The sequence below is a fragment of the Centroberyx affinis genome, unplaced genomic scaffold (assembly GCF_046629955.1).
Source record: "Centroberyx affinis isolate AG114_WGS23_722 - 3 ecotype Tasmania unplaced genomic scaffold, CSIRO-AGI_Caff_v1 ptg001845l_1, whole genome shotgun sequence".
Classification (NCBI taxonomy): domain Eukaryota; kingdom Metazoa; phylum Chordata; class Actinopteri; order Beryciformes; family Berycidae; genus Centroberyx; species Centroberyx affinis.
This window is the reverse complement of record NW_027280224.1, coordinates 115145-140389: the sequence shown is the minus strand read 5'-3', so window position 1 is coordinate 140389 and position 25245 is coordinate 115145. Positions and strand designations below refer to the sequence as shown.

Below are 25245 nucleotides of genomic sequence, written 5' to 3'. Positions count from 1 at the left end.
CTAAAGGTATCTGTCAAGTTGCAGTCTTTAATTAGGTTACCTAGTACATAAGAGCTAGCGTCCAGCCTAACAGTGGTGGTAGATGTTGACAACCGGTCCATTCTGTTGACAATGCAGTTGAAATCACCTCCAATGACAACCTCCCACCCACAGAAAACCAAAGTTTGTAGGATCTGTAAGGTCTCTAAGCGGTCTTGGAGTTCAGAGGAACAGTAGACATTGATGATCCTGAGTTTGGCCCCATTGATCTCAATGTCCACACAAAGGAGTCTGCCATCAATCACCCTTTGAACCCTTTGTATACAGAAGGATTAACCTCTGAGGAGAATTGCCACTCCAGAGGATCTATTTCTATTATCTCCTGACCAAACTGACTCACCATGTGCCCATCTTTTTTGGAAAATACTATAATTGTCCTTATAGGGAATATTGCACTCTTGTAGAAGAAATATGTTACCAGTACCACCGTACAAATGGTCAAAAACAGTCTGGCACTTAACAGGGTCATTAAGGCCTCTGGTGTTGAGGGTAACAATTGAGAGGGGGGCCATGAGGGGTTTGGGGGGGAGAGGTAGTCAAGGGTCAAGACTGGTATTTGCCTTTTCAGAAGGGACCTTCACCTTTTTCTTTTCCTTTTTTGGCTGGGTACGCCAGGTGCTGCCCTCCGCCACTTTCATTTGAGTGGCAGAGAAGAAGGCACTCAGGCACTGGGGGTCAAGGAAAGAGGCAGAAGTGGATAAGAGGGGAGGCCATACCTCTAGGTCCTGTTGTGTAAGGGAGGAGGAGTCTCCTGATGTCTCCGGTTGGCGCTTCTGGGATGATATCTGGCACACTGGTGAGCTGTCCAAGAACAGGGGCAGGGACTGAGGCAGTTCCTCAACCACCTCCAAAAACTCCCTAGAATCAGGGATATCGGGGCGGCCTTCTGGGGTTGGTGGGAGGTCAGCCATCATGACCTCCAGGAGGTCTCTGCAATCCTTGGCAGAAATGGCAGTGGAATTTGCAGGAGCGGGTTGCTGAGCTGCTAGAAGGTCATCCTGGGTCTCTGTAGGCTCCTGGGTGTTTGATGACCGAGTCAGGCGGTTGGGGCTGAGGGGCAGTGAGGAATTTCCGTCATCCTCTGGAATGTCAGCTGGATCGGCGCTCCAGTCCAACGGCTTACCCCTGCTGATCTGCCTGGGTGTCTGCTCCTCTTTTTTTGATGGAACTCTTACGATGACAGTAGGGAACTCCACTTGGTCCTCCTGGGCTAGCTCAGCTTGCTGGTTGTGGACCACTGGTACCACTGGCTGAGCTGCAGAGGCTGGTTTCACTTGCTGAGCATCAAGGGTTAATACTTCCTGCTGGGCATTGGAGGCTGGTTCTTCCCACTGAACATCATGACTTGATTTCCCTTCCTCGGGGGCGGGCTGATCCTCTGCCATTGGTTCTGCTGTTTGGTAGGGGTCTTGCTGCCGTGCTCTATTGGCATAGGATTGAGGACAACCTCGGAAAGAGTGAGTGTTGGCTCCACAGAGATTGCATCTCATAGGCTGGACACAGTTCCTGGTGGAATGGTTAGAGTTCTTGCAATTTCTGCAAAAAGTGGCATTGCAATCTGCTGCTAGGTGGCTAAGGGAGCCGCACTTTCTACAATCCTTGGGCTGGCCTTGGTAAAAAACATGGCCTCTAACCGGTCCCAGCTGTATGGTGGAGGGAAGGTGATGGGGTTGTCCAGTGTTCCCCTCACGTCTAAGCCGTATGTAGAAACGGCGAGCCCCGGTCCGGATCCCATCCTGATCTCGCAGCTCCATGCCTCTCATAACAGTACAGTGATAGGATAGCCATGTCTGTATATCTTCTGTTGAAATCTTTTCCGAGTACATTATCACTGTAACTGTTCTGGCATCTCTTTCAGAAAGTGGAGTAAGGGTGATTTTCTCCAGTCTTGGGTTGTTAGGTTTTTTCTGGTGGAATCGTTCAACACACTGTTCGAAAATGGTGAAAGTAGCAAAGATGACCTCAAAAACTTTTCTACCTGGTAGCGCAAAGATGTAGTCCAGTTGTGCAGCCAAGAAACCAAGTTCTGTCTGCAGGATCTTTCTGCTGAACTGCAAACGGTCCATCTCCAGATTTTCCTGTAGTTCAAAGCGGACGGCATTTCTTCTTGTCCCAAATGAAGCCATTGCAGATGTCAGGATTAAACGAGGATCTTGGCGGTAGAAGCAGATGAATAGGTCACTGACCAAGGTTGATGCCTCGTCAAAGCGGTGGCCCCAAGAAATACTGCGGTCAAGCCACACATACTTCTGAATTCGGCTCCTACTCTGATGAAGGTATCTCCCCTGCCAGGTAAGTATGAGTTGCGCATGTCAGGGATGGGGGAGGCATCCGCAGACATACCACTCTGGCTCAGGGTGCGTACAATGAATCGTCACAGAGTCCACGCGGAGCCTTTAACAGCAGCAGCTCATCCTCATTTTGTACCACAGCCGCTGACAAGTTGAAAACAGAGCTGCAATTTGACTAGGATACATGGTACGCACGCTACTTCTGTTTAGGTTTTTCTCTTTTTCCCATCATGCATTGCTCTACCAAACGACACGAAACTGGATCCAAAACCACTTGGCGACGTTTCTAAGTCGGAAGAAGCAACGGCAGCCCAGCAGCAATTGCAACAAAGCCAAAAAGCACAGCGTGCCCGCAAGGAACGTCACTTCACTTCACTTCAACAAAACATCAGGGGAGAGCGCGAACGCAGTCCCCCACTACCAGAAATTATGCAGTCGAGATTCCCACATTTGGGGAATTCGCAGGGGTCAGCACAACCGGAGTGCAATGGCTGAGCCTCGCCCTGGGTGAACCACCTTCTTGATCATGGTATCTCCCCTGCCAGGTAAGTATGAGTTGCGCATGTCAGGGATGGGGGAGGCATCCGCAGACATACCACTCTGGCTCAGGGTGCGTACAATGAATCGTCACAGAGTCCACGCGGAGCCTTTAACAGCAGCAGCTCATCCTCATTTTGTACCACAGCCGCTGACAAGTTGAAAACAGAGCTGCAATTTGACTAGGATACATGGTACGCACGCTACTTCTGTTTAGGTTTTTCTCTTTTTCCCATCATGCATTGCTCTACCAAACGACACGAAACTGGATCCAAAACCACTTGGCGACGTTTCTAAGTCAGAAGAAGCAACGGCAGCCCAGCAGCAATTGCAACAAAGCCAAAAAGGAACGCCCGCAAGGAACGTCACTTCACTTCACTTCACTTCAACAAAACATCAGGGGAGAGCGCGAACGCAGTCCCCCACTACCAGAAATTATGCAGTCGAGATTCCCACATTTGGGGAATTCGCAGGGGTCAGCACAACCGGAGTGCAATGGCTGAGCCTCGCCCTGGGTGAACCACCTTCTTGATCATGGTATCTCCCCTGCCAGGTAAGTATGAGTTGCGCATGTCAGGGATGGGGGAGGCATCCGCAGACATACCACTCTGGCTCAGGGTGCGTACAATGAATCGTCACAGAGTCCACGCGGAGCCTTTAACAGCAGCAGCTCATCCTCATTTTGTACCACAGCCGCTGACAAGTTGAAAACAGAGCTGCAATTTGACTAGGATACATGGTACGCACGCTACTTCTGTTTAGGTTTTTCTCTTTTTCCCATCATGCATTGCTCTACCAAACGACACGAAACTGGATCCAAAACCACTTGGCGACGTTTCTAAGTCGGAAGAAGCAACGGCAGCCCAGCAGCAATTGCAACAAAGCCAAAAAGCACAGCGTGCCCGCAAGGAACGTCACTTCACTTCACTTCACTTCAACAAAACATCAGGGGAGAGCGCGAACGCAGTCCCCCACTACCAGAAATTATGCAGTCGAGATTCCCACATTTGGGGAATTCGCAGGGGTCAGCACAACCGGAGTGCAATGGCTGAGCCTCGCCCTGGGTGAACCACCTTCTTGATCATGGTATCTCCCCTGCCAGGTAAGTATGAGTTGCGCATGTCAGGGATGGGGGAGGCATCCGCAGACATACCACTCTGGCTCAGGGTGCGTACAATGAATCGTCACAGAGTCCACGCGGAGCCTTTAACAGCAGCAGCTCATCCTCATTTTGTACCACAGCCGCTGACAAGTGGAAAACAGAGCTGCAATTTGACTAGGATACATGGTACGCACGCTACTTCTGTTTAGGTTTTTCTCTTTTTCCCATCATGCATTGCTCTACCAAACGACACGAAACTGGATCAAAAACCACTTGGCGACGTTTCTAAGTCGGAAGAAGCAACGGCAGCCCAGCAGCAATTGCAACAAAGCCAAAAAGCACAGCGTGCCCGCAAGGAACGTCACTTCACTTAACTTCAACAAAACATCAGGGGAGAGCGCGAACGCAGTCCCCCACTACCAGAAATTATGCAGTCGAGATTCCCACATTTGGGGAATTCGCAGGGGTCAGCACAACCGGAGTGCAATGGCTGAGCCTCGCCCTGGGTGAACCACCTTCTTGATCATGGTATCTCCCCTGCCAGGTAAGTATGAGTTGCGCATGTCAGGGATGGGGGAGGCATCCGCAGACATACCACTCTGGCTCAGGGTGCGTACAATGAATCGTCACAGAGTCCACGCGGAGCCTTTAACAGCAGCAGCTCATCCTCATTTTGTACCACAGCCGCTGACAAGTTGAAAACAGAGCTGCAATTTGACTAGGATACATGGTACGCACGCTACTTCTGTTTAGGTTTTTCTCTTTTTCCCATCATGCATTGCTCTACAAAACGACACGAAACTGGATCCAAAACCACTTGGCGACGTTTCTAAGTCGGAAGAAGCAACGGCAGCCCAGCAGCAATTGCAACAAAGCCAAAAAGCTCAGAGTGCCCGCAAGGAACGTCACTTCACTTCAACAAAACATCAGGGGAGAGCGCGAACGCAGTCCCCCACTACCAGAAATTATGCAGTCGAGATTCCCACATTTGGGGAATTCGCAGGGGTCAGCACAACCGGAGTGCAATGGCTGAGCCTCGCCCTGGGTGAACCACCTTCTTGATCATGGTATCTCCCCTGCCAGGTAAGTATGAGTTGCGCATGTCAGGGATGGGGGAGGCATCCGCAGACATACCACTCTGGCTCAGGGTGCGTACAATGAATCGTCACAGAGTCCACGCGGAGCCTTTAACAGCAGCAGCTCATCCTCATTTTGTACCACAGCCGCTGACAAGTTGAAAACAGAGCTGCAATTTGACTAGGATACATGGTACGCACGCTACTTCTGTTTAGGTTTTTCTCTTTTTCCCATCATGCATTGCTCTACCAAACGACACGAAACTGGATCCAAAACCACTTGGCGACGTTTCTAAGTCGGAAGAAGCAACGGCAGCCCAGCAGCAATTGCAACAAAGCCAAAAAGGAACGCCCGCAAGGAACGTCACTTCACTTCACTTCACTTCAACAAAACATCAGGGGAGAGCGCGAACGCAGTCCCCCACTACCAGAAATTATGCAGTCGAGATTCCCACATTTGGGGAATTCGCAGGGGTCAGCACAACCGGAGTGCAATGGCTGAGCCTCGCCCTGGGTGAACCACCTTCTTGATCATGGTATCTCCCCTGCCAGGTAAGTATGAGTTGCGCATGTCAGGGATGGGGGAGGCATCCGCAGACATACCACTCTGGCTCAGGGTGCGTACAATGAATCGTCACAGAGTCCACGCGGAGCCTTTAACAGCAGCAGCTCATCCTCATTTTGTACCACAGCCGCTGACAAGTTGAAAACAGAGCTGCAATTTGACTAGGATACATGGTACGCACGCTACTTCTGTTTAGGTTTTTCTCTTTTTCCCATCATGCATTGCTCTACCAAACGACACGAAACTGGATCCAAAACCACTTGGCGACGTTTCTAAGTCGGAAGAAGCAACGGCAGCCCAGCAGCAATTGCAACAAAGCCAAAAAGCACAGCGTGCCCGCAAGGAACGTCACTTCACTTCACTTCACTTCAACAAAACATCAGGGGAGAGCGCGAACGCAGTCCCCCACTACCAGAAATTATGCAGTCGAGATTCCCACATTTGGGGAATTCGCAGGGGTCAGCACAACCGGAGTGCAATGGCTGAGCCTCGCCCTGGGTGAACCACCTTCTTGATCATGGTATCTCCCCTGCCAGGTAAGTATGAGTTGCGCATGTCAGGGATGGGGGAGGCATCCGCAGACATACCACTCTGGCTCAGGGTGCGTACAATGAATCGTCACAGAGTCCACGCGGAGCCTTTAACAGCAGCAGCTCATCCTCATTTTGTACCACAGCCGCTGACAAGTGGAAAACAGAGCTGCAATTTGACTAGGATACATGGTACGCACGCTACTTCTGTTTAGGTTTTTCTCTTTTTCCCATCATGCATTGCTCTACCAAACGACACGAAACTGGATCCAAAACCACTTGGCGACGTTTCTAAGTCGGAAGAAGCAACGGCAGCCCAGCAGCAATTGCAACAAAGCCAAAAAGCACAGCGTGCCCGCAAGGAACGTCACTTCACTTAACTTCAACAAAACATCAGGGGAGAGCGCGAACGCAGTCCCCCACTACCAGAAATTATGCAGTCGAGATTCCCACATTTGGGGAATTCGCAGGGGTCAGCACAACCGGAGTGCAATGGCTGAGCCTCGCCCTGGGTGAACCACCTTCTTGATCATGGTATCTCCCCTGCCAGGTAAGTATGAGTTGCGCATGTCAGGGATGGGGGAGGCATCCGCAGACATACCACTCTGGCTCAGGGTGCGTACAATGAATCGTCACAGAGTCCACGCGGAGCCTTTAACAGCAGCAGCTCATCCTCATTTTGTACCACAGCCGCTGACAAGTTGAAAACAGAGCTGCAATTTGACTAGGATACATGGTACGCACGCTACTTCTGTTTAGGTTTTTCTCTTTTTCCCATCATGCATTGCTCTACAAAACGACACGAAACTGGATCCAAAACCACTTGGCGACGTTTCTAAGTCGGAAGAAGCAACGGCAGCCCAGCAGCAATTGCAACAAAGCCAAAAAGCTCAGAGTGCCCGCAAGGAACGTCACTTCACTTCAACAAAACATCAGGGGAGAGCGCGAACGCAGTCCCCCACTACCAGAAATTATGCAGTCGAGATTCCCACATTTGGGGAATTCGCAGGGGTCAGCACAACCGGAGTGCAATGGCTGAGCCTCGCCCTGGGTGAACCACCTTCTTGATCATGGTATCTCCCCTGCCAGGTAAGTATGAGTTGCGCATGTCAGGGATGGGGGAGGCATCCGCAGACATACCACTCTGGCTCAGGGTGCGTACAATGAATCGTCACAGAGTCCACGCGGAGCCTTTAACAGCAGCAGCTCATCCTCATTTTGTACCACAGCCGCTGACAAGTTGAAAACAGAGCTGCAATTTGACTAGGATACATGGTACGCACGCTACTTCTGTTTAGGTTTTTCTCTTTTTCCCATCATGCATTGCTCTACCAAACGACACGAAACTGGATCCAAAACCACTTGGCGACGTTTCTAAGTCGGAAGAAGCAACGGCAGCCCAGCAGCAATTGCAACAAAGCCAAAAAGGAACGCCCGCAAGGAACGTCACTTCACTTCACTTCAACAAAACATCAGGGGAGAGCGCGAACGCAGTCCCCCACTACCAGAAATTATGCAGTCGAGATTCCCACATTTGGGGAATTCGCAGGGGTCAGCACAACCGGAGTGCAATGGCTGAGCCTCGCCCTGGGTGAACCACCTTCTTGATCATGGTATCTCCCCTGCCAGGTAAGTATGAGTTGCGCATGTCAGGGATGGGGGAGGCATCCGCAGACATACCACTCTGGCTCAGGGTGCGTACAATGAATCGTCACAGAGTCCACGCGGAGCCTTTAACAGCAGCAGCTCATCCTCATTTTGTACCACAGCCGCTGACAAGTTGAAAACAGAGCTGCAATTTGACTAGGATACATGGTACGCACGCTACTTCTGTTTAGGTTTTTCTCTTTTTCCCATCATGCATTGCTCTACCAAACGACACGAAACTGGATCCAAAACCACTTGGCGACGTTTCTAAGTCGGAAGAAGCAACGGCAGCCCAGCAGCAATTGCAACAAAGCCAAAAAGCACAGCGTGCCCGCAAGGAACGTCACTTCACTTCACTTCACTTCAACAAAACATCAGGGGAGAGCGCGAACGCAGTCCCCCACTACCAGAAATTATGCAGTCGAGATTCCCACATTTGGGGAATTCGCAGGGGTCAGCACAACCGGAGTGCAATGGCTGAGCCTCGCCCTGGGTGAACCACCTTCTTGATCATGGTATCTCCCCTGCCAGGTAAGTATGAGTTGCGCATGTCAGGGATGGGGGAGGCATCCGCAGACATACCACTCTGGCTCAGGGTGCGTACAATGAATCGTCACAGAGTCCACGCGGAGCCTTTAACAGCAGCAGCTCATCCTCATTTTGTACCACAGCCGCTGACAAGTGGAAAACAGAGCTGCAATTTGACTAGGATACATGGTACGCACGCTACTTCTGTTTAGGTTTTTCTCTTTTTCCCATCATGCATTGCTCTACCAAACGACACGAAACTGGATCCAAAACCACTTGGCGACGTTTCTAAGTCGGAAGAAGCAACGGCAGCCCAGCAGCAATTGCAACAAAGCCAAAAAGCACAGCGTGCCCGCAAGGAACGTCACTTCACTTAACTTCAACAAAACATCAGGGGAGAGCGCGAACGCAGTCCCCCACTACCAGAAATTATGCAGTCGAGATTCCCACATTTGGGGAATTCGCAGGGGTCAGCACAACCGGAGTGCAATGGCTGAGCCTCGCCCTGGGTGAACCACCTTCTTGATCATGGTATCTCCCCTGCCAGGTAAGTATGAGTTGCGCATGTCAGGGATGGGGGAGGCATCCGCAGACATACCACTCTGGCTCAGGGTGCGTACAATGAATCGTCACAGAGTCCACGCGGAGCCTTTAACAGCAGCAGCTCATCCTCATTTTGTACCACAGCCGCTGACAAGTTGAAAACAGAGCTGCAATTTGACTAGGATACATGGTACGCACGCTACTTCTGTTTAGGTTTTTCTCTTTTTCCCATCATGCATTGCTCTACCAAACGACACGAAACTGGATCCAAAACCACTTGGCGACGTTTCTAAGTCGGAAGAAGCAACGGCAGCCCAGCAGCAATTGCAACAAAGCCAAAAAGCTCAGCGTGCCCGCAAGGAACGTCACTTCACTTCAACAAAACATCAGGGGAGAGCGCGAACGCAGTCCCCCACTACCAGAAATTATGCAGTCGAGATTCCCACATTTGGGGAATTCGCAGGGGTCAGCACAACCGGAGTGCAATGGCTGAGCCTCGCCCTGGGTGAACCACCTTCTTGATCATGGTATCTCCCCTGCCAGGTAAGTATGAGTTGCGCATGTCAGGGATGGGGGAGGCATCCGCAGACATACCACTCTGGCTCAGGGTGCGTACAATGAATCGTCACAGAGTCCACGCGGAGCCTTTAACAGCAGCAGCTCATCCTCATTTTGTACCACAGCCGCTGACAAGTGGAAAACAGAGCTGCAATTTGACTAGGATACATGGTACGCACGCTACTTCTGTTTAGGTTTTTCTCTTTTTCCCATCATGCATTGCTCTACCAAACGACACGAAACTGGATCAAAAACCACTTGGCGACGTTTCTAAGTCGGAAGAAGCAACGGCAGCCCAGCAGCAATTGCAACAAAGCCAAAAAGCACAGCGTGCCCGCAAGGAACGTCACTTCACTTAACTTCAACAAAACATCAGGGGAGAGCGCGAACGCAGTCCCCCACTACCAGAAATTATGCAGTCGAGATTCCCACATTTGGGGAATTCGCAGGGGTCAGCACAACCGGAGTGCAATGGCTGAGCCTCGCCCTGGGTGAACCACCTTCTTGATCATGGTATCTCCCCTGCCAGGTAAGTATGAGTTGCGCATGTCAGGGATGGGGGAGGCATCCGCAGACATACCACTCTGGCTCAGGGTGCGTACAATGAATCGTCACAGAGTCCACGCGGAGCCTTTAACAGCAGCAGCTCATCCTCATTTTGTACCACAGCCGCTGACAAGTTGAAAACAGAGCTGCAATTTGACTAGGATACATGGTACGCACGCTACTTCTGTTTAGGTTTTTCTCTTTTTCCCATCATGCATTGCTCTACAAAACGACACGAAACTGGATCCAAAACCACTTGGCGACGTTTCTAAGTCGGAAGAAGCAACGGCAGCCCAGCAGCAATTGCAACAAAGCCAAAAAGGAACGCCCGCAAGGAACGTCACTTCACTTCAACAAAACATCAGGGGAGAGCGCGAACGCAGTCCCCCACTACCAGAAATTATGCAGTCGAGATTCCCACATTTGGGGAATTCGCAGGGGTCAGCACAACCGGAGTGCAATGGCTGAGCCTCGCCCTGGGTGAACCACCTTCTTGATCATGGTATCTCCCCTGCCAGGTAAGTATGAGTTGCGCATGTCAGGGATGGGGGAGGCATCCGCAGACATACCACTCTGGCTCAGGGTGCGTACAATGAATCGTCACAGAGTCCACGCGGAGCCTTTAACAGCAGCAGCTCATCCTCATTTTGTACCACAGCCGCTGACAAGTTGAAAACAGAGCTGCAATTTGACTAGGATACATGGTACGCACGCTACTTCTGTTTAGGTTTTTCTCTTTTTCCCATCATGCATTGCTCTACCAAACGACACGAAACTGGATCCAAAACCACTTGGCGACGTTTCTAAGTCGGAAGAAGCAACGGCAGCCCAGCAGCAATTGCAACAAAGCCAAAAAGGAACGCCCGCAAGGAACGTCACTTCACTTCACTTCAACAAAACATCAGGGGAGAGCGCGAACGCAGTCCCCCACTACCAGAAATTATGCAGTCGAGATTCCCACATTTGGGGAATTCGCAGGGGTCAGCACAACCGGAGTGCAATGGCTGAGCCTCGCCCTGGGTGAACCACCTTCTTGATCATGGTATCTCCCCTGCCAGGTAAGTATGAGTTGCGCATGTCAGGGATGGGGGAGGCATCCGCAGACATACCACTCTGGCTCAGGGTGCGTACAATGAATCGTCACAGAGTCCACGCGGAGCCTTTAACAGCAGCAGCTCATCCTCATTTTGTACCACAGCCGCTGACAAGTTGAAAACAGAGCTGCAATTTGACTAGGATACATGGTACGCACGCTACTTCTGTTTAGGTTTTTCTCTTTTTCCCATCATGCATTGCTCTACCAAACGACACGAAACTGGATCCAAAACCACTTGGCGACGTTTCTAAGTCGGAAGAAGCAACGGCAGCCCAGCAGCAATTGCAACAAAGCCAAAAAGGAACGCCCGCAAGGAACGTCACTTCACTTCAACAAAACATCAGGGGAGAGCGCGAACGCAGTCCCCCACTACCAGAAATTATGCAGTCGAGATTCCCACATTTGGGGAATTCGCAGGGGTCAGCACAACCGGAGTGCAATGGCTGAGCCTCGCCCTGGGTGAACCACCTTCTTGATCATGGTATCTCCCCTGCCAGGTAAGTATGAGTTGCGCATGTCAGGGATGGGGGAGGCATCCGCAGACATACCACTCTGGCTCAGGGTGCGTACAATGAATCGTCACAGAGTCCACGCGGAGCCTTTAACAGCAGCAGCTCATCCTCATTTTGTACCACAGCCGCTGACAAGTTGAAAACAGAGCTGCAATTTGACTAGGATACATGGTACGCACGCTACTTCTGTTTAGGTTTTTCTCTTTTTCCCATCATGCATTGCTCTACCAAACGACACGAAACTGGATCCAAAACCACTTGGCGACGTTTCTAAGTCGGAAGAAGCAACGGCAGCCCAGCAGCAATTGCAACAAAGCCAAAAAGGAACGCCCGCAAGGAACGTCACTTCACTTCACTTCAACAAAACATCAGGGGAGAGCGCGAACGCAGTCCCCCACTACCAGAAATTATGCAGTCGAGATTCCCACATTTGGGGAATTCGCAGGGGTCAGCACAACCGGAGTGCAATGGCTGAGCCTCGCCCTGGGTGAACCACCTTCTTGATCATGGTATCTCCCCTGCCAGGTAAGTATGAGTTGTGCATGTCAGGGATGGGGGAGGCATCCGCAGACATACCACTCTGGCTCAGGGTGCGTACAATGAATCGTCACAGAGTCCACGCGGAGCCTTTAACAGCAGCAGCTCATCCTCATTTTGTACCACAGCCGCTGACAAGTTGAAAACAGAGCTGCAATTTGACTAGGATACATGGTACGCACGCTACTTCTGTTTAGGTTTTTCTCTTTTTCCCATCATGCATTGCTCTACCAAACAACACGAAACTGGATCCAAAACCACTTGGCGACGTTTCTAAGTCGGAAGAAGCAACGGCAGCCCAGCAGCAATTGCAACAAAGCCAAAAAGCACAGCGTGCCCGCAAGGAACGTCACTTCACTTCACTTCACTTCAACAAAACATCAGGGGAGAGCGCGAACGCAGTCCCCCACTACCAGAAATTATGCAGTCGAGATTCCCACATTTGGGGAATTCGCAGGGGTCAGCACAACCGGAGTGCAATGGCTGAGCCTCGCCCTGGGTGAACCACCTTCTTGATCATGGTATCTCCCCTGCCAGGTAAGTATGAGTTGCGCATGTCAGGGATGGGGGAGGCATCCGCAGACATACCACTCTGGCTCAGGGTGCGTACAATGAATCGTCACAGAGTCCACGCGGAGCCTTTAACAGCAGCAGCTCATCCTCATTTTGTACCACAGCCGCTGACAAGTGGAAAACAGAGCTGCAATTTGACTAGGATACATGGTACGCACGCTACTTCTGTTTAGGTTTTTCTCTTTTTCCCATCATGCATTGCTCTACCAAACGACACGAAACTGGATCCAAAACCACTTGGCGACGTTTCTAAGTCGGAAGAAGCAACGGCAGCCCAGCAGCAATTGCAACAAAGCCAAAAAGCACAGCGTGCCCGCAAGGAACGTCACTTCACTTAACTTCAACAAAACATCAGGGGAGAGCGCGAACGCAGTCCCCCACTACCAGAAATTATGCAGTCGAGATTCCCACATTTGGGGAATTCGCAGGGGTCAGCACAACCGGAGTGCAATGGCTGAGCCTCGCCCTGGGTGAACCACCTTCTTGATCATGGTATCTCCCCTGCCAGGTAAGTATGAGTTGCGCATGTCAGGGATGGGGGAGGCATCCGCAGACATACCACTCTGGCTCAGGGTGCGTACAATGAATCGTCACAGAGTCCACGCGGAGCCTTTAACAGCAGCAGCTCATCCTCATTTTGTACCACAGCCGCTGACAAGTTGAAAACAGAGCTGCAATTTGACTAGGATACATGGTACGCACGCTACTTCTGTTTAGGTTTTTCTCTTTTTCCCATCATGCATTGCTCTACCAAACGACACGAAACTGGATCCAAAACCACTTGGCGACGTTTCTAAGTCGGAAGAAGCAACGGCAGCCCAGCAGCAATTGCAACAAAGCCAAAAAGCTCAGCGTGCCCGCAAGGAACGTCACTTCACTTCAACAAAACATCAGGGGAGAGCGCGAACGCAGTCCCCCACTACCAGAAATTATGCAGTCGAGATTCCCACATTTGGGGAATTCGCAGGGGTCAGCACAACCGGAGTGCAATGGCTGAGCCTCGCCCTGGGTGAACCACCTTCTTGATCATGGTATCTCCCCTGCCAGGTAAGTATGAGTTGCGCATGTCAGGGATGGGGGAGGCATCCGCAGACATACCACTCTGGCTCAGGGTGCGTACAATGAATCGTCACAGAGTCCACGCGGAGCCTTTAACAGCAGCAGCTCATCCTCATTTTGTACCACAGCCGCTGACAAGTGGAAAACAGAGCTGCAATTTGACTAGGATACATGGTACGCACGCTACTTCTGTTTAGGTTTTTCTCTTTTTCCCATCATGCATTGCTCTACCAAACGACACGAAACTGGATCAAAAACCACTTGGCGACGTTTCTAAGTCGGAAGAAGCAACGGCAGCCCAGCAGCAATTGCAACAAAGCCAAAAAGCACAGCGTGCCCGCAAGGAACGTCACTTCACTTAACTTCAACAAAACATCAGGGGAGAGCGCGAACGCAGTCCCCCACTACCAGAAATTATGCAGTCGAGATTCCCACATTTGGGGAATTCGCAGGGGTCAGCACAACCGGAGTGCAATGGCTGAGCCTCGCCCTGGGTGAACCACCTTCTTGATCATGGTATCTCCCCTGCCAGGTAAGTATGAGTTGCGCATGTCAGGGATGGGGGAGGCATCCGCAGACATACCACTCTGGCTCAGGGTGCGTACAATGAATCGTCACAGAGTCCACGCGGAGCCTTTAACAGCAGCAGCTCATCCTCATTTTGTACCACAGCCGCTGACAAGTTGAAAACAGAGCTGCAATTTGACTAGGATACATGGTACGCACGCTACTTCTGTTTAGGTTTTTCTCTTTTTCCCATCATGCATTGCTCTACAAAACGACACGAAACTGGATCCAAAACCACTTGGCGACGTTTCTAAGTCGGAAGAAGCAACGGCAGCCCAGCAGCAATTGCAACAAAGCCAAAAAGCTCAGAGTGCCCGCAAGGAACGTCACTTCACTTCAACAAAACATCAGGGGAGAGCGCGAACGCAGTCCCCCACTACCAGAAATTATGCAGTCGAGATTCCCACATTTGGGGAATTCGCAGGGGTCAGCACAACCGGAGTGCAATGGCTGAGCCTCGCCCTGGGTGAACCACCTTCTTGATCATGGTATCTCCCCTGCCAGGTAAGTATGAGTTGCGCATGTCAGGGATGGGGGAGGCATCCGCAGACATACCACTCTGGCTCAGGGTGCGTACAATGAATCGTCACAGAGTCCACGCGGAGCCTTTAACAGCAGCAGCTCATCCTCATTTTGTACCACAGCCGCTGACAAGTTGAAAACAGAGCTGCAATTTGACTAGGATACATGGTACGCACGCTACTTCTGTTTAGGTTTTTCTCTTTTTCCCATCATGCATTGCTCTACCAAACGACACGAAACTGGATCCAAAACCACTTGGCGACGTTTCTAAGTCGGAAGAAGCAACGGCAGCCCAGCAGCAATTGCAACAAAGCCAAAAAGCTCAGCGTGCCCGCAAGGAACGTCACTTCACTTCAACAAAACATCAGGGGAGAGCGCGAACGCAGTCCCCCACTACCAGAAATTATGCAGTCGAGATTCCCACATTTGGGGAATTCGCAGGGGTCAGCACAACCGGAGTGCAATGGCTGAGCCTCGCCCTGGGTGAACCACCTTCTTGATCATGGTATCTCCCCTGCCAGGTAAGTATGAGTTGCGCATGTCAGGGATGGGGGAGGCATCCGCAGACATACCACTCTGGCTCAGGGTGCGTACAATGAATCGTCACAGAGTCCACGCGGAGCCTTTAACAGCAGCAGCTCATCCTCATTTTGTACCACAGCCGCTGACAAGTGGAAAACAGAGCTGCAATTTGACTAGGATACATGGTACGCACGCTACTTCTGTTTAGGTTTTTCTCTTTTTCCCATCATGCATTGCTCTACCAAACGACACGAAACTGGATCAAAAACCACTTGGCGACGTTTCTAAGTCGGAAGAAGCAACGGCAGCCCAGCAGCAATTGCAACAAAGCCAAAAAGCACAGCGTGCCCGCAAGGAACGTCACTTCACTTAACTTCAACAAAACATCAGGGGAGAGCGCGAACGCAGTCCCCCACTACCAGAAATTATGCAGTCGAGATTCCCACATTTGGGGAATTCGCAGGGGTCAGCACAACCGGAGTGCAATGGCTGAGCCTCGCCCTGGGTGAACCACCTTCTTGATCATGGTATCTCCCCTGCCAGGTAAGTATGAGTTGCGCATGTCAGGGATGGGGGAGGCATCCGCAGACATACCACTCTGGCTCAGGGTGCGTACAATGAATCGTCACAGAGTCCACGCGGAGCCTTTAACAGCAGCAGCTCATCCTCATTTTGTACCACAGCCGCTGACAAGTGGAAAACAGAGCTGCAATTTGACTAGGATACATGGTACGCACGCTACTTCTGTTTAGGTTTTTCTCTTTTTCCCATCATGCATTGCTCTACCAAACGACACGAAACTGGATCCAAAACCACTTGGCGACGTTTCTAAGTCGGAAGAAGCAACGGCAGCCCAGCAGCAATTGCAACAAAGCCAAAAAGCACAGCGTGCCCGCAAGGAACGTCACTTCACTTAACTTCAACAAAACATCAGGGGAGAGCGCGAACGCAGTCCCCCACTACCAGAAATTATGCAGTCGAGATTCCCACATTTGGGGAATTCGCAGGGGTCAGCACAACCGGAGTGCAATGGCTGAGCCTCGCCCTGGGTGAACCACCTTCTTGATCATGGTATCTCCCCTGCCAGGTAAGTATGAGTTGCGCATGTCAGGGATGGGGGAGGCATCCGCAGACATACCACTCTGGCTCAGGGTGCGTACAATGAATCGTCACAGAGTCCACGCGGAGCCTTTAACAGCAGCAGCTCATCCTCATTTTGTACCACAGCCGCTGACAAGTTGAAAACAGAGCTGCAATTTGACTAGGATACATGGTACGCACGCTACTTCTGTTTAGGTTTTTCTCTTTTTCCCATCATGCATTGCTCTACAAAACGACACGAAACTGGATCCAAAACCACTTGGCGACGTTTCTAAGTCGGAAGAAGCAACGGCAGCCCAGCAGCAATTGCAACAAAGCCAAAAAGCTCAGAGTGCCCGCAAGGAACGTCACTTCACTTCAACAAAACATCAGGGGAGAGCGCGAACGCAGTCCCCCACTACCAGAAATTATGCAGTCGAGATTCCCACATTTGGGGAATTCGCAGGGGTCAGCACAACCGGAGTGCAATGGCTGAGCCTCGCCCTGGGTGAACCACCTTCTTGATCATGGTATCTCCCCTGCCAGGTAAGTATGAGTTGCGCATGTCAGGGATGGGGGAGGCATCCGCAGACATACCACTCTGGCTCAGGGTGCGTACAATGAATCGTCACAGAGTCCACGCGGAGCCTTTAACAGCAGCAGCTCATCCTCATTTTGTACCACAGCCGCTGACAAGTTGAAAACAGAGCTGCAATTTGACTAGGATACATGGTACGCACGCTACTTCTGTTTAGGTTTTTCTCTTTTTCCCATCATGCATTGCTCTACCAAACGACACGAAACTGGATCCAAAACCACTTGGCGACGTTTCTAAGTCGGAAGAAGCAACGGCAGCCCAGCAGCAATTGCAACAAAGCCAAAAAGGAACGCCCGCAAGGAACGTCACTTCACTTCAACAAAACATCAGGGGAGAGCGCGAACGCAGTCCCCCACTACCAGAAATTATGCAGTCGAGATTCCCACATTTGGGGAATTCGCAGGGGTCAGCACAACCGGAGTGCAATGGCTGAGCCTCGCCCTGGGTGAACCACCTTCTTGATCATGGTATCTCCCCTGCCAGGTAAGTATGAGTTGCGCATGTCAGGGATGGGGGAGGCATCCGCAGACATACCACTCTGGCTCAGGGTGCGTACAATGAATCGTCACAGAGTCCACGCGGAGCCTTTAACAGCAGCAGCTCATCCTCATTTTGTACCACAGCCGCTGACAAGTTGAAAACAGAGCTGCAATTTGACTAGGATACATGGTACGCACGCTACTTCTGTTTAGGTTTTTCTCTTTTTCCCATCATGCATTGCTCTACCAAACGACACGAAACTGGATCCAAAACCACTTGGCGACGTTTCTAAGTCGGAAGAAGCAACGGCAGCCCAGCAGCAATTGCAACAAAGCCAAAAAGGAACGCCCGCAAGGAACGTCACTTCACTTCAACAAAACATCAGGGGAGAGCGCGAACGCAGTCCCCCACTACCAGAAATTATGCAGTCGAGATTCCCACATTTGGGGAATTCGCAGGGGTCAGCACAACCGGAGTGCAATGGCTGAGCCTCGCCCTGGGTGAACCACCTTCTTGATCATGGTATCTCCCCTGCCAGGTAAGTATGAGTTGCGCATGTCAGGGATGGGGGAGGCATCCGCAGACATACCACTCTGGCTCAGGGTGCGTACAATGAATCGTCACAGAGTCCACGCGGAGCCTTTAACAGCAGCAGCTCATCCTCATTTTGTACCACAGCCGCTGACAAGTTGAAAACAGAGCTGCAATTTGACTAGGATACATGGTACGCACGCTACTTCTGTTTAGGTTTTTCTCTTTTTCCCATCATGCATTGCTCTACCAAACGACACGAAACTGGATCCAAAACCACTTGGCGACGTTTCTAAGTCGGAAGAAGCAACGGCAGCCCAGCAGCAATTGCAACAAAGCCAAAAAGGAACGCCCGCAAGGAACGTCACTTCACTTCACTTCAACAAAACATCAGGGGAGAGCGCGAACGCAGTCCCCCACTACCAGAAATTATGCAGTCGAGATTCCCACATTTGGGGAATTCGCAGGGGTCAGCACAACCGGAGTGCAATGGCTGAGCCTCGCCCTGGGTGAACCACCTTCTTGATCATGGTATCTCCCCTGCCAGGTAAGTATGAGTTGCGCATGTCAGGGATGGGGGAGGCATCCGCAGACATACCACTCTGGCTCAGGGTGCGTACAATGAATCGTCACAGAGTCCACGCGGAGCCTTTAACAGCAGCAGCTCATCCTCATTTTGTACCACAGCCGCTGACAAGTTGAAAACAGAGCTGCAATTTGACTAGGATACATGGTACGCACGCTACTTCTGTTTAGGTTTTTCTCTTTTTCCCATCATGCATTGCTCTACCAAACGACACGAAACTGGATCCAAAACCACTTGGCGACGTTTCTAAGTCGGAAGAAGCAACGGCAGCCCAGCAGCAATTGCAACAAAGCCAAAAAGGAACGCCCGCAAGGAACGTCACTTCACTTCACTTCAACAAAACATCAGGGGAGAGCGCGAACGCAGTCCCCCACTACCAGAAATTATGCAGTCGAGATTCCCACATTTGGGGAATTCGCAGGGGTCAGCACAACCGGAGTGCAATGGCTGAGCCTCGCCCTGGGTGAACCACCTTCTTGATCATGGTATCTCCCCTGCCAGGTAAGTATGAGTTGCGCATGTCAGGGATGGGGGAGGCATCCGCAGACATACCACTCTGGCTCAGGGTGCGTACAATGAATCGTCACAGAGTCCACGCGGAGCCTTTAACAGCAGCAGCTCATCCTCATTTTGTACCACAGCCGCTGACAAGTTGAAAACAGAGCTGCAATTTGACTAGGATACATGGTACGCACGCTACTTCTGTTTAGGTTTTTCTCTTTTTCCCATCATGCATTGCTCTACCAAACGACACGAAACTGGATCCAAAACCACTTGGCGACGTTTCTAAGTCGGAAGAAGCAACGGCAGCCCAGCAGCAATTGCAACAAAGCCAAAAAGCACAGCGTGCCCGCAAGGAACGTCACTTCACTTCACTTCACTTCAACAAAACATCAGGGGAGAGCGCGAACGCAGTCCCCCACTACCAGAAATTATGCAGTCGAGATTCCCACATTTGGGGAATTCGCAGGGGTCAGCACAACCGGAGTGCAATGGCTGAGCCTCGCCCTGGGTGAACCACCTTCTTGATCATGGTATCTCCCCTGCCAGGTAAGTATGAGTTGCGCATGTCAGGGATGGGGGAGGCATCCGCAGACATACCACTCTGGCTCAGGGTGCGTACAATGAATCGTCACAGAGTCCACGCGGAGCCTTTAACAGCAGCAGCTCATCCTCATTTTGTACCACAGCCGCTGACAAGTGGAAAACAGAGCTGCAATTTGACTAGGATACATGGTACGCACGCTACTTCTGTTTAGGTTTTTCTCTTTTTCCCATCATGCATTGCTCTACAAAACGACACGAAACTGGATCCAAAACCCCTTGGCGACGTTTCTAAGTCGGAAGAAGCAACGGCAGCCCAGCAGCAATTGCAACAAAGCCAAAAAGCTCAGAGTGCCCGCAAGGAACGTCACTTCACTTAACTTCAACAAAACATCAGGGGAGAGCGCGAACGCAGTCCCCCACTACCAGAAATTATGCAGTCGAGATTCCCACATTTGGGGAATTCGCAGGGGTCAGCACAACCGGAGTGCAATGGCTGAGCCTCGCCCTGGGTGAACCACCTTCTTGATCATGGTATCTCCCCTGCCAGGTAAGTATGAGTTGCGCATGTCAGGGATGGGGGAGGCATCCGCAGACATACCACTCTGGCTCAGGGTGCGTACAATGAATCGTCACAGAGTCCACGCGGAGCCTTTAACAGCAGCAGCTCATCCTCATTTTGTACCACAGCCGCTGACAAGTTGAAAACAGAGCTGCAATTTGACTAGGATACATGGTACGCACGCTACTTCTGTTTAGGTTTTTCTCTTTTTCCCATCATGCATTGCTCTACCAAACGACACGAAACTGGATCCAAAACCACTTGGCGACGTTTCTAAGTCGGAAGAAGCAACGGCAGCCCAGCAGCAATTGCAACAAAGCCAAAAAGCACAGCGTGCCCGCAAGGAACGTCACTTCACTTCACTTCACTTCAACAAAACATCAGGGGAGAGCGCGAACGCAGTCCCCCACTACCAGAAATTATGCAGTCGAGATTCCCACATTTGGGGAATTCGCAGGGGTCAGCACAACCGGAGTGCAATGGCTGAGCCTCGCCCTGGGTGAACCACCTTCTTGATCATGGTATCTCCCCTGCCAGGTAAGTATGAGTTGCGCATGTCAGGGATGGGGGAGGCATCCGCAGACATACCACTCTGGCTCAGGGTGCGTACAATGAATCGTCACAGAGTCCACGCGGAGCCTTTAACAGCAGCAGCTCATCCTCATTTTGTACCACAGCCGCTGACAAGTGGAAAACAGAGCTGCAATTTGACTAGGATACATGGTACGCACGCTACTTCTGTTTAGGTTTTTCTCTTTTTCCCATCATGCATTGCTCTACCAAACGACACGAAACTGGATCAAAAACCACTTGGCGACGTTTCTAAGTCGGAAGAAGCAACGGCAGCCCAGCAGCAATTGCAACAAAGCCAAAAAGCACAGCGTGCCCGCAAGGAACGTCACTTCACTTAACTTCAACAAAACATCAGGGGAGAGCGCGAACGCAGTCCCCCACTACCAGAAATTATGCAGTCGAGATTCCCACATTTGGGGAATTCGCAGGGGTCAGCACAACCGGAGTGCAATGGCTGAGCCTCGCCCTGGGTGAACCACCTTCTTGATCATGGTATCTCCCCTGCCAGGTAAGTATGAGTTGCGCATGTCAGGGATGGGGGAGGCATCCGCAGACATACCACTCTGGCTCAGGGTGCGTACAATGAATCGTCACAGAGTCCACGCGGAGCCTTTAACAGCAGCAGCTCATCCTCATTTTGTACCACAGCCGCTGACAAGTTGAAAACAGAGCTGCAATTTGACTAGGATACATGGTACGCACGCTACTTCTGTTTAGGTTTTTCTCTTTTTCCCATCATGCATTGCTCTACAAAACGACACGAAACTGGATCCAAAACCACTTGGCGACGTTTCTAAGTCGGAAGAAGCAACGGCAGCCCAGCAGCAATTGCAACAAAGCCAAAAAGCTCAGAGTGCCCGCAAGGAACGTCACTTCACTTCAACAAAACATCAGGGGAGAGCGCGAACGCAGTCCCCCACTACCAGAAATTATGCAGTCGAGATTCCCACATTTGGGGAATTCGCAGGGGTCAGCACAACCGGAGTGCAATGGCTGAGCCTCGCCCTGGGTGAACCACCTTCTTGATCATGGTATCTCCCCTGCCAGGTAAGTATGAGTTGCGCATGTCAGGGATGGGGGAGGCATCCGCAGACATACCACTCTGGCTCAGGGTGCGTACAATGAATCGTCACAGAGTCCACGCGGAGCCTTTAACAGCAGCAGCTCATCCTCATTTTGTACCACAGCCGCTGACAAGTTGAAAACAGAGCTGCAATTTGACTAGGATACATGGTACGCACGCTACTTCTGTTTAGGTTTTTCTCTTTTTCCCATCATGCATTGCTCTACAAAACGACACGAAACTGGATCCAAAACCCCTTGGCGACGTTTCTAAGTCGGAAGAAGCAACGGCAGCCCAGCAGCAATTGCAACAAAGCCAAAAAGCTCAGAGTGCCCGCAAGGAACGTCACTTCACTTCAACAAAACATCAGGGGAGAGCGCGAACGCAGTCCCCCACTACCAGAAATTATGCAGTCGAGATTCCCACATTTGGGGAATTCGCAGGGGTCAGCACAACCGGAGTGCAATGGCTGAGCCTCGCCCTGGGTGAACCACCTTCTTGATCATGGTATCTCCCCTGCCAGGTAAGTATGAGTTGCGCATGTCAGGGATGGGGGAGGCATCCGCAGACATACCACTCTGGCTCAGGGTGCGTACAATGAATCGTCACAGAGTCCACGCGGAGCCTTTAACAGCAGCAGCTCATCCTCATTTTGTACCACAGCCGCTGACAAGTTGAAAACAGAGCTGCAATTTGACTAGGATACATGGTACGCACGCTACTTCTGTTTAGGTTTTTCTCTTTTTCCCATCATGCATTGCTCTACCAAACGACACGAAACTGGATCCAAAACCACTTGGCGACGTTTCTAAGTCGGAAGAAGCAACGGCAGCCCAGCAGCAATTGCAACAAAGCCAAAAAGGAACGCCCGCAAGGAACGTCACTTCACTTCAACAAAACATCAGGGGAGAGCGCGAACGCAGTCCCCCACTACCAGAAATTATGCAGTCGAGATTCCCACATTTGGGGAATTCGCAGGGGTCAGCACAACCGGAGTGCAATGGCTGAGCCTCGCCCTGGGTGAACCACCTTCTTGATCATGGTATCTCCCCTGCCAGGTAAGTATGAGTTGCGCATGTCAGGGATGGGGGAGGCATCCGCAGACATACCACTCTGGCTCAGGGTGCGTACAATGAATCGTCACAGAGTCCACGCGGAGCCTTTAACAGCAGCAGCTCATCCTCATTTTGTACCACAGCCGCTGACAAGTTGAAAACAGAGCTGCAATTTGACTAGGATACATGGTACGCACGCTACTTCTGTTTAGGTTTTTCTCTTTTTCCCATCATGCATTGCTCTACCAAACGACACGAAACTGGATCCAAAACCACTTGGCGACGTTTCTAAGTCGGAAGAAGCAACGGCAGCCCAGCAGCAATTGCAACAAAGCCAAAAAGGAACGCCCGCAAGGAACGTCACTTCACTTCAACAAAACATCAGGGGAGAGCGCGAACGCAGTCCCCCACTACCAGAAATTATGCAGTCGAGATTCCCACATTTGGGGAATTCGCAGGGGTCAGCACAACCGGAGTGCAATGGCTGAGCCTCGCCCTGGGTGAACCACCTTCTTGATCATGGTATCTCCCCTGCCAGGTAAGTATGAGTTGCGCATGTCAGGGATGGGGGAGGCATCCGCAGACATACCACTCTGGCTCAGGGTGCGTACAATGAATCGTCACAGAGTCCACGCGGAGCCTTTAACAGCAGCAGCTCATCCTCATTTTGTACCACAGCCGCTGACAAGTTGAAAACAGAGCTGCAATTTGACTAGGATACATGGTACGCACGCTACTTCTGTTTAGGTTTTTCTCTTTTTCCCATCATGCATTGCTCTACCAAACGACACGAAACTGGATCCAAAACCACTTGGCGACGTTTCTAAGTCGGAAGAAGCAACGGCAGCCCAGCAGCAATTGCAACAAAGCCAAAAAGGAACGCCCGCAAGGAACGTCACTTCACTTCACTTCAACAAAACATCAGGGGAGAGCGCGAACGCAGTCCCCCACTACCAGAAATTATGCAGTCGAGATTCCCACATTTGGGGAATTCGCAGGGGTCAGCACAACCGGAGTGCAATGGCTGAGCCTCGCCCTGGGTGAACCACCTTCTTGATCATGGTATCTCCCCTGCCAGGTAAGTATGAGTTGCGCATGTCAGGGATGGGGGAGGCATCCGCAGACATACCACTCTGGCTCAGGGTGCGTACAATGAATCGTCACAGAGTCCACGCGGAGCCTTTAACAGCAGCAGCTCATCCTCATTTTGTACCACAGCCGCTGACAAGTTGAAAACAGAGCTGCAATTTGACTAGGATACATGGTACGCACGCTACTTCTGTTTAGGTTTTTCTCTTTTTCCCATCATGCATTGCTCTACCAAACGACACGAAACTGGATCCAAAACCACTTGGCGACGTTTCTAAGTCGGAAGAAGCAACGGCAGCCCAGCAGCAATTGCAACAAAGCCAAAAAGCACAGCGTGCCCGCAAGGAACGTCACTTCACTTCACTTCACTTCAACAAAACATCAGGGGAGAGCGCGAACGCAGTCCCCCACTACCAGAAATTATGCAGTCGAGATTCCCACATTTGGGGAATTCGCAGGGGTCAGCACAACCGGAGTGCAATGGCTGAGCCTCGCCCTGGGTGAACCACCTTCTTGATCATGGTATCTCCCCTGCCAGGTAAGTATGAGTTGCGCATGTCAGGGATGGGGGAGGCATCCGCAGACATACCACTCTGGCTCAGGGTGCGTACAATGAATCGTCACAGAGTCCACGCGGAGCCTTTAACAGCAGCAGCTCATCCTCATTTTGTACCACAGCCGCTGACAAGTGGAAAACAGAGCTGCAATTTGACTAGGATACATGGTACGCACGCTACTTCTGTTTAGGTTTTTCTCTTTTTCCCATCATGCATTGCTCTACCAAACGACACGAAACTGGATCCAAAACCACTTGGCGACGTTTCTAAGTCGGAAGAAGCAACGGCAGCCCAGCAGCAATTGCAACAAAGCCAAAAAGCACAGCGTGCCCGCAAGGAACGTCACTTCACTTAACTTCAACAAAACATCAGGGGAGAGCGCGAACGCAGTCCCCCACTACCAGAAATTATGCAGTCGAGATTCCCACATTTGGGGAATTCGCAGGGGTCAGCACAACCGGAGTGCAATGGCTGAGCCTCGCCCTGGGTGAACCACCTTCTTGATCATGGTATCTCCCCTGCCAGGTAAGTATGAGTTGCGCATGTCAGGGATGGGGGAGGCATCCGCAGACATACCACTCTGGCTCAGGGTGCGTACAATGAATCGTCACAGAGTCCACGCGGAGCCTTTAACAGCAGCAGCTCATCCTCATTTTGTACCACAGCCGCTGACAAGT

At 51.2% G+C, this 25245-nt stretch overlaps 42 non-coding genes across 42 annotated transcripts; all 42 read right to left on the bottom strand.

Annotated features, from left to right (window-relative positions):
- Window positions 1–2719: 2719 nt before the first annotated feature.
- LOC139652816 (U1 spliceosomal RNA) lies at window positions 2720–2883 on the bottom strand. The gene has a single exon (XR_011695856.1). It is a non-coding gene; the product is annotated as a U1 spliceosomal RNA (small nuclear RNA).
- A 381-nt stretch (window positions 2884–3264) lies between these two features.
- LOC139652815 (U1 spliceosomal RNA) lies at window positions 3265–3428 on the bottom strand. Its single transcript, XR_011695855.1, has one exon. It is a non-coding gene; the product is annotated as a U1 spliceosomal RNA (small nuclear RNA).
- A 385-nt stretch (window positions 3429–3813) lies between these two features.
- Window positions 3814–3977, bottom strand: LOC139652813 (U1 spliceosomal RNA). Its single transcript, XR_011695854.1, has one exon. It is a non-coding gene; the product is annotated as a U1 spliceosomal RNA (small nuclear RNA).
- Window positions 3978–4357: 380 nt separating this feature from the next.
- LOC139652812 (U1 spliceosomal RNA) lies at window positions 4358–4521 on the bottom strand. The gene has a single exon (XR_011695853.1). It is a non-coding gene; the product is annotated as a U1 spliceosomal RNA (small nuclear RNA).
- A 375-nt stretch (window positions 4522–4896) lies between these two features.
- LOC139652811 (U1 spliceosomal RNA) lies at window positions 4897–5060 on the bottom strand. The gene has a single exon (XR_011695852.1). It is a non-coding gene; the product is annotated as a U1 spliceosomal RNA (small nuclear RNA).
- A 381-nt stretch (window positions 5061–5441) lies between these two features.
- LOC139652810 (U1 spliceosomal RNA) lies at window positions 5442–5605 on the bottom strand. The gene has a single exon (XR_011695851.1). It is a non-coding gene; the product is annotated as a U1 spliceosomal RNA (small nuclear RNA).
- Window positions 5606–5990: 385 nt separating this feature from the next.
- LOC139652809 (U1 spliceosomal RNA) lies at window positions 5991–6154 on the bottom strand. Its single transcript, XR_011695850.1, has one exon. It is a non-coding gene; the product is annotated as a U1 spliceosomal RNA (small nuclear RNA).
- Window positions 6155–6534: 380 nt separating this feature from the next.
- LOC139652808 (U1 spliceosomal RNA) lies at window positions 6535–6698 on the bottom strand. The gene has a single exon (XR_011695849.1). It is a non-coding gene; the product is annotated as a U1 spliceosomal RNA (small nuclear RNA).
- Window positions 6699–7073: 375 nt separating this feature from the next.
- Window positions 7074–7237, bottom strand: LOC139652807 (U1 spliceosomal RNA). The gene has a single exon (XR_011695848.1). It is a non-coding gene; the product is annotated as a U1 spliceosomal RNA (small nuclear RNA).
- Window positions 7238–7613: 376 nt separating this feature from the next.
- Window positions 7614–7777, bottom strand: LOC139652806 (U1 spliceosomal RNA). Its single transcript, XR_011695847.1, has one exon. It is a non-coding gene; the product is annotated as a U1 spliceosomal RNA (small nuclear RNA).
- Window positions 7778–8162: 385 nt separating this feature from the next.
- LOC139652804 (U1 spliceosomal RNA) lies at window positions 8163–8326 on the bottom strand. The gene has a single exon (XR_011695845.1). It is a non-coding gene; the product is annotated as a U1 spliceosomal RNA (small nuclear RNA).
- A 380-nt stretch (window positions 8327–8706) lies between these two features.
- LOC139652803 (U1 spliceosomal RNA) lies at window positions 8707–8870 on the bottom strand. Its single transcript, XR_011695844.1, has one exon. It is a non-coding gene; the product is annotated as a U1 spliceosomal RNA (small nuclear RNA).
- A 375-nt stretch (window positions 8871–9245) lies between these two features.
- On the bottom strand, window positions 9246–9409 carry LOC139652802 (U1 spliceosomal RNA). Its single transcript, XR_011695843.1, has one exon. It is a non-coding gene; the product is annotated as a U1 spliceosomal RNA (small nuclear RNA).
- A 380-nt stretch (window positions 9410–9789) lies between these two features.
- LOC139652801 (U1 spliceosomal RNA) lies at window positions 9790–9953 on the bottom strand. Its single transcript, XR_011695842.1, has one exon. It is a non-coding gene; the product is annotated as a U1 spliceosomal RNA (small nuclear RNA).
- Window positions 9954–10324: 371 nt separating this feature from the next.
- LOC139652800 (U1 spliceosomal RNA) lies at window positions 10325–10488 on the bottom strand. The gene has a single exon (XR_011695841.1). It is a non-coding gene; the product is annotated as a U1 spliceosomal RNA (small nuclear RNA).
- A 376-nt stretch (window positions 10489–10864) lies between these two features.
- Window positions 10865–11028, bottom strand: LOC139652799 (U1 spliceosomal RNA). The gene has a single exon (XR_011695840.1). It is a non-coding gene; the product is annotated as a U1 spliceosomal RNA (small nuclear RNA).
- Window positions 11029–11399: 371 nt separating this feature from the next.
- On the bottom strand, window positions 11400–11563 carry LOC139652797 (U1 spliceosomal RNA). Its single transcript, XR_011695839.1, has one exon. It is a non-coding gene; the product is annotated as a U1 spliceosomal RNA (small nuclear RNA).
- Window positions 11564–11939: 376 nt separating this feature from the next.
- LOC139652796 (U1 spliceosomal RNA) lies at window positions 11940–12103 on the bottom strand. Its single transcript, XR_011695838.1, has one exon. It is a non-coding gene; the product is annotated as a U1 spliceosomal RNA (small nuclear RNA).
- Window positions 12104–12488: 385 nt separating this feature from the next.
- On the bottom strand, window positions 12489–12652 carry LOC139652795 (U1 spliceosomal RNA). Its single transcript, XR_011695837.1, has one exon. It is a non-coding gene; the product is annotated as a U1 spliceosomal RNA (small nuclear RNA).
- Window positions 12653–13032: 380 nt separating this feature from the next.
- Window positions 13033–13196, bottom strand: LOC139652794 (U1 spliceosomal RNA). The gene has a single exon (XR_011695836.1). It is a non-coding gene; the product is annotated as a U1 spliceosomal RNA (small nuclear RNA).
- Window positions 13197–13571: 375 nt separating this feature from the next.
- LOC139652792 (U1 spliceosomal RNA) lies at window positions 13572–13735 on the bottom strand. The gene has a single exon (XR_011695834.1). It is a non-coding gene; the product is annotated as a U1 spliceosomal RNA (small nuclear RNA).
- A 380-nt stretch (window positions 13736–14115) lies between these two features.
- LOC139652791 (U1 spliceosomal RNA) lies at window positions 14116–14279 on the bottom strand. The gene has a single exon (XR_011695833.1). It is a non-coding gene; the product is annotated as a U1 spliceosomal RNA (small nuclear RNA).
- A 375-nt stretch (window positions 14280–14654) lies between these two features.
- On the bottom strand, window positions 14655–14818 carry LOC139652790 (U1 spliceosomal RNA). Its single transcript, XR_011695832.1, has one exon. It is a non-coding gene; the product is annotated as a U1 spliceosomal RNA (small nuclear RNA).
- Window positions 14819–15193: 375 nt separating this feature from the next.
- Window positions 15194–15357, bottom strand: LOC139652789 (U1 spliceosomal RNA). Its single transcript, XR_011695831.1, has one exon. It is a non-coding gene; the product is annotated as a U1 spliceosomal RNA (small nuclear RNA).
- Window positions 15358–15737: 380 nt separating this feature from the next.
- LOC139652788 (U1 spliceosomal RNA) lies at window positions 15738–15901 on the bottom strand. The gene has a single exon (XR_011695830.1). It is a non-coding gene; the product is annotated as a U1 spliceosomal RNA (small nuclear RNA).
- A 380-nt stretch (window positions 15902–16281) lies between these two features.
- LOC139652787 (U1 spliceosomal RNA) lies at window positions 16282–16445 on the bottom strand. The gene has a single exon (XR_011695829.1). It is a non-coding gene; the product is annotated as a U1 spliceosomal RNA (small nuclear RNA).
- Window positions 16446–16820: 375 nt separating this feature from the next.
- LOC139652786 (U1 spliceosomal RNA) lies at window positions 16821–16984 on the bottom strand. Its single transcript, XR_011695828.1, has one exon. It is a non-coding gene; the product is annotated as a U1 spliceosomal RNA (small nuclear RNA).
- A 371-nt stretch (window positions 16985–17355) lies between these two features.
- On the bottom strand, window positions 17356–17519 carry LOC139652785 (U1 spliceosomal RNA). Its single transcript, XR_011695827.1, has one exon. It is a non-coding gene; the product is annotated as a U1 spliceosomal RNA (small nuclear RNA).
- A 371-nt stretch (window positions 17520–17890) lies between these two features.
- LOC139652784 (U1 spliceosomal RNA) lies at window positions 17891–18054 on the bottom strand. Its single transcript, XR_011695826.1, has one exon. It is a non-coding gene; the product is annotated as a U1 spliceosomal RNA (small nuclear RNA).
- Window positions 18055–18430: 376 nt separating this feature from the next.
- LOC139652783 (U1 spliceosomal RNA) lies at window positions 18431–18594 on the bottom strand. The gene has a single exon (XR_011695825.1). It is a non-coding gene; the product is annotated as a U1 spliceosomal RNA (small nuclear RNA).
- Window positions 18595–18970: 376 nt separating this feature from the next.
- LOC139652779 (U1 spliceosomal RNA) lies at window positions 18971–19134 on the bottom strand. Its single transcript, XR_011695823.1, has one exon. It is a non-coding gene; the product is annotated as a U1 spliceosomal RNA (small nuclear RNA).
- A 385-nt stretch (window positions 19135–19519) lies between these two features.
- On the bottom strand, window positions 19520–19683 carry LOC139652778 (U1 spliceosomal RNA). Its single transcript, XR_011695822.1, has one exon. It is a non-coding gene; the product is annotated as a U1 spliceosomal RNA (small nuclear RNA).
- A 380-nt stretch (window positions 19684–20063) lies between these two features.
- LOC139652777 (U1 spliceosomal RNA) lies at window positions 20064–20227 on the bottom strand. Its single transcript, XR_011695821.1, has one exon. It is a non-coding gene; the product is annotated as a U1 spliceosomal RNA (small nuclear RNA).
- Window positions 20228–20612: 385 nt separating this feature from the next.
- On the bottom strand, window positions 20613–20776 carry LOC139652776 (U1 spliceosomal RNA). Its single transcript, XR_011695820.1, has one exon. It is a non-coding gene; the product is annotated as a U1 spliceosomal RNA (small nuclear RNA).
- A 380-nt stretch (window positions 20777–21156) lies between these two features.
- LOC139652775 (U1 spliceosomal RNA) lies at window positions 21157–21320 on the bottom strand. The gene has a single exon (XR_011695819.1). It is a non-coding gene; the product is annotated as a U1 spliceosomal RNA (small nuclear RNA).
- A 375-nt stretch (window positions 21321–21695) lies between these two features.
- Window positions 21696–21859, bottom strand: LOC139652774 (U1 spliceosomal RNA). The gene has a single exon (XR_011695818.1). It is a non-coding gene; the product is annotated as a U1 spliceosomal RNA (small nuclear RNA).
- Window positions 21860–22234: 375 nt separating this feature from the next.
- LOC139652773 (U1 spliceosomal RNA) lies at window positions 22235–22398 on the bottom strand. Its single transcript, XR_011695817.1, has one exon. It is a non-coding gene; the product is annotated as a U1 spliceosomal RNA (small nuclear RNA).
- Window positions 22399–22769: 371 nt separating this feature from the next.
- On the bottom strand, window positions 22770–22933 carry LOC139652772 (U1 spliceosomal RNA). The gene has a single exon (XR_011695816.1). It is a non-coding gene; the product is annotated as a U1 spliceosomal RNA (small nuclear RNA).
- Window positions 22934–23304: 371 nt separating this feature from the next.
- On the bottom strand, window positions 23305–23468 carry LOC139652771 (U1 spliceosomal RNA). The gene has a single exon (XR_011695815.1). It is a non-coding gene; the product is annotated as a U1 spliceosomal RNA (small nuclear RNA).
- Window positions 23469–23844: 376 nt separating this feature from the next.
- LOC139652770 (U1 spliceosomal RNA) lies at window positions 23845–24008 on the bottom strand. The gene has a single exon (XR_011695814.1). It is a non-coding gene; the product is annotated as a U1 spliceosomal RNA (small nuclear RNA).
- Window positions 24009–24393: 385 nt separating this feature from the next.
- LOC139652768 (U1 spliceosomal RNA) lies at window positions 24394–24557 on the bottom strand. Its single transcript, XR_011695812.1, has one exon. It is a non-coding gene; the product is annotated as a U1 spliceosomal RNA (small nuclear RNA).
- A 380-nt stretch (window positions 24558–24937) lies between these two features.
- LOC139652767 (U1 spliceosomal RNA) lies at window positions 24938–25101 on the bottom strand. The gene has a single exon (XR_011695811.1). It is a non-coding gene; the product is annotated as a U1 spliceosomal RNA (small nuclear RNA).
- Between the last annotated feature and the right edge of the window lie 144 nt (window positions 25102–25245).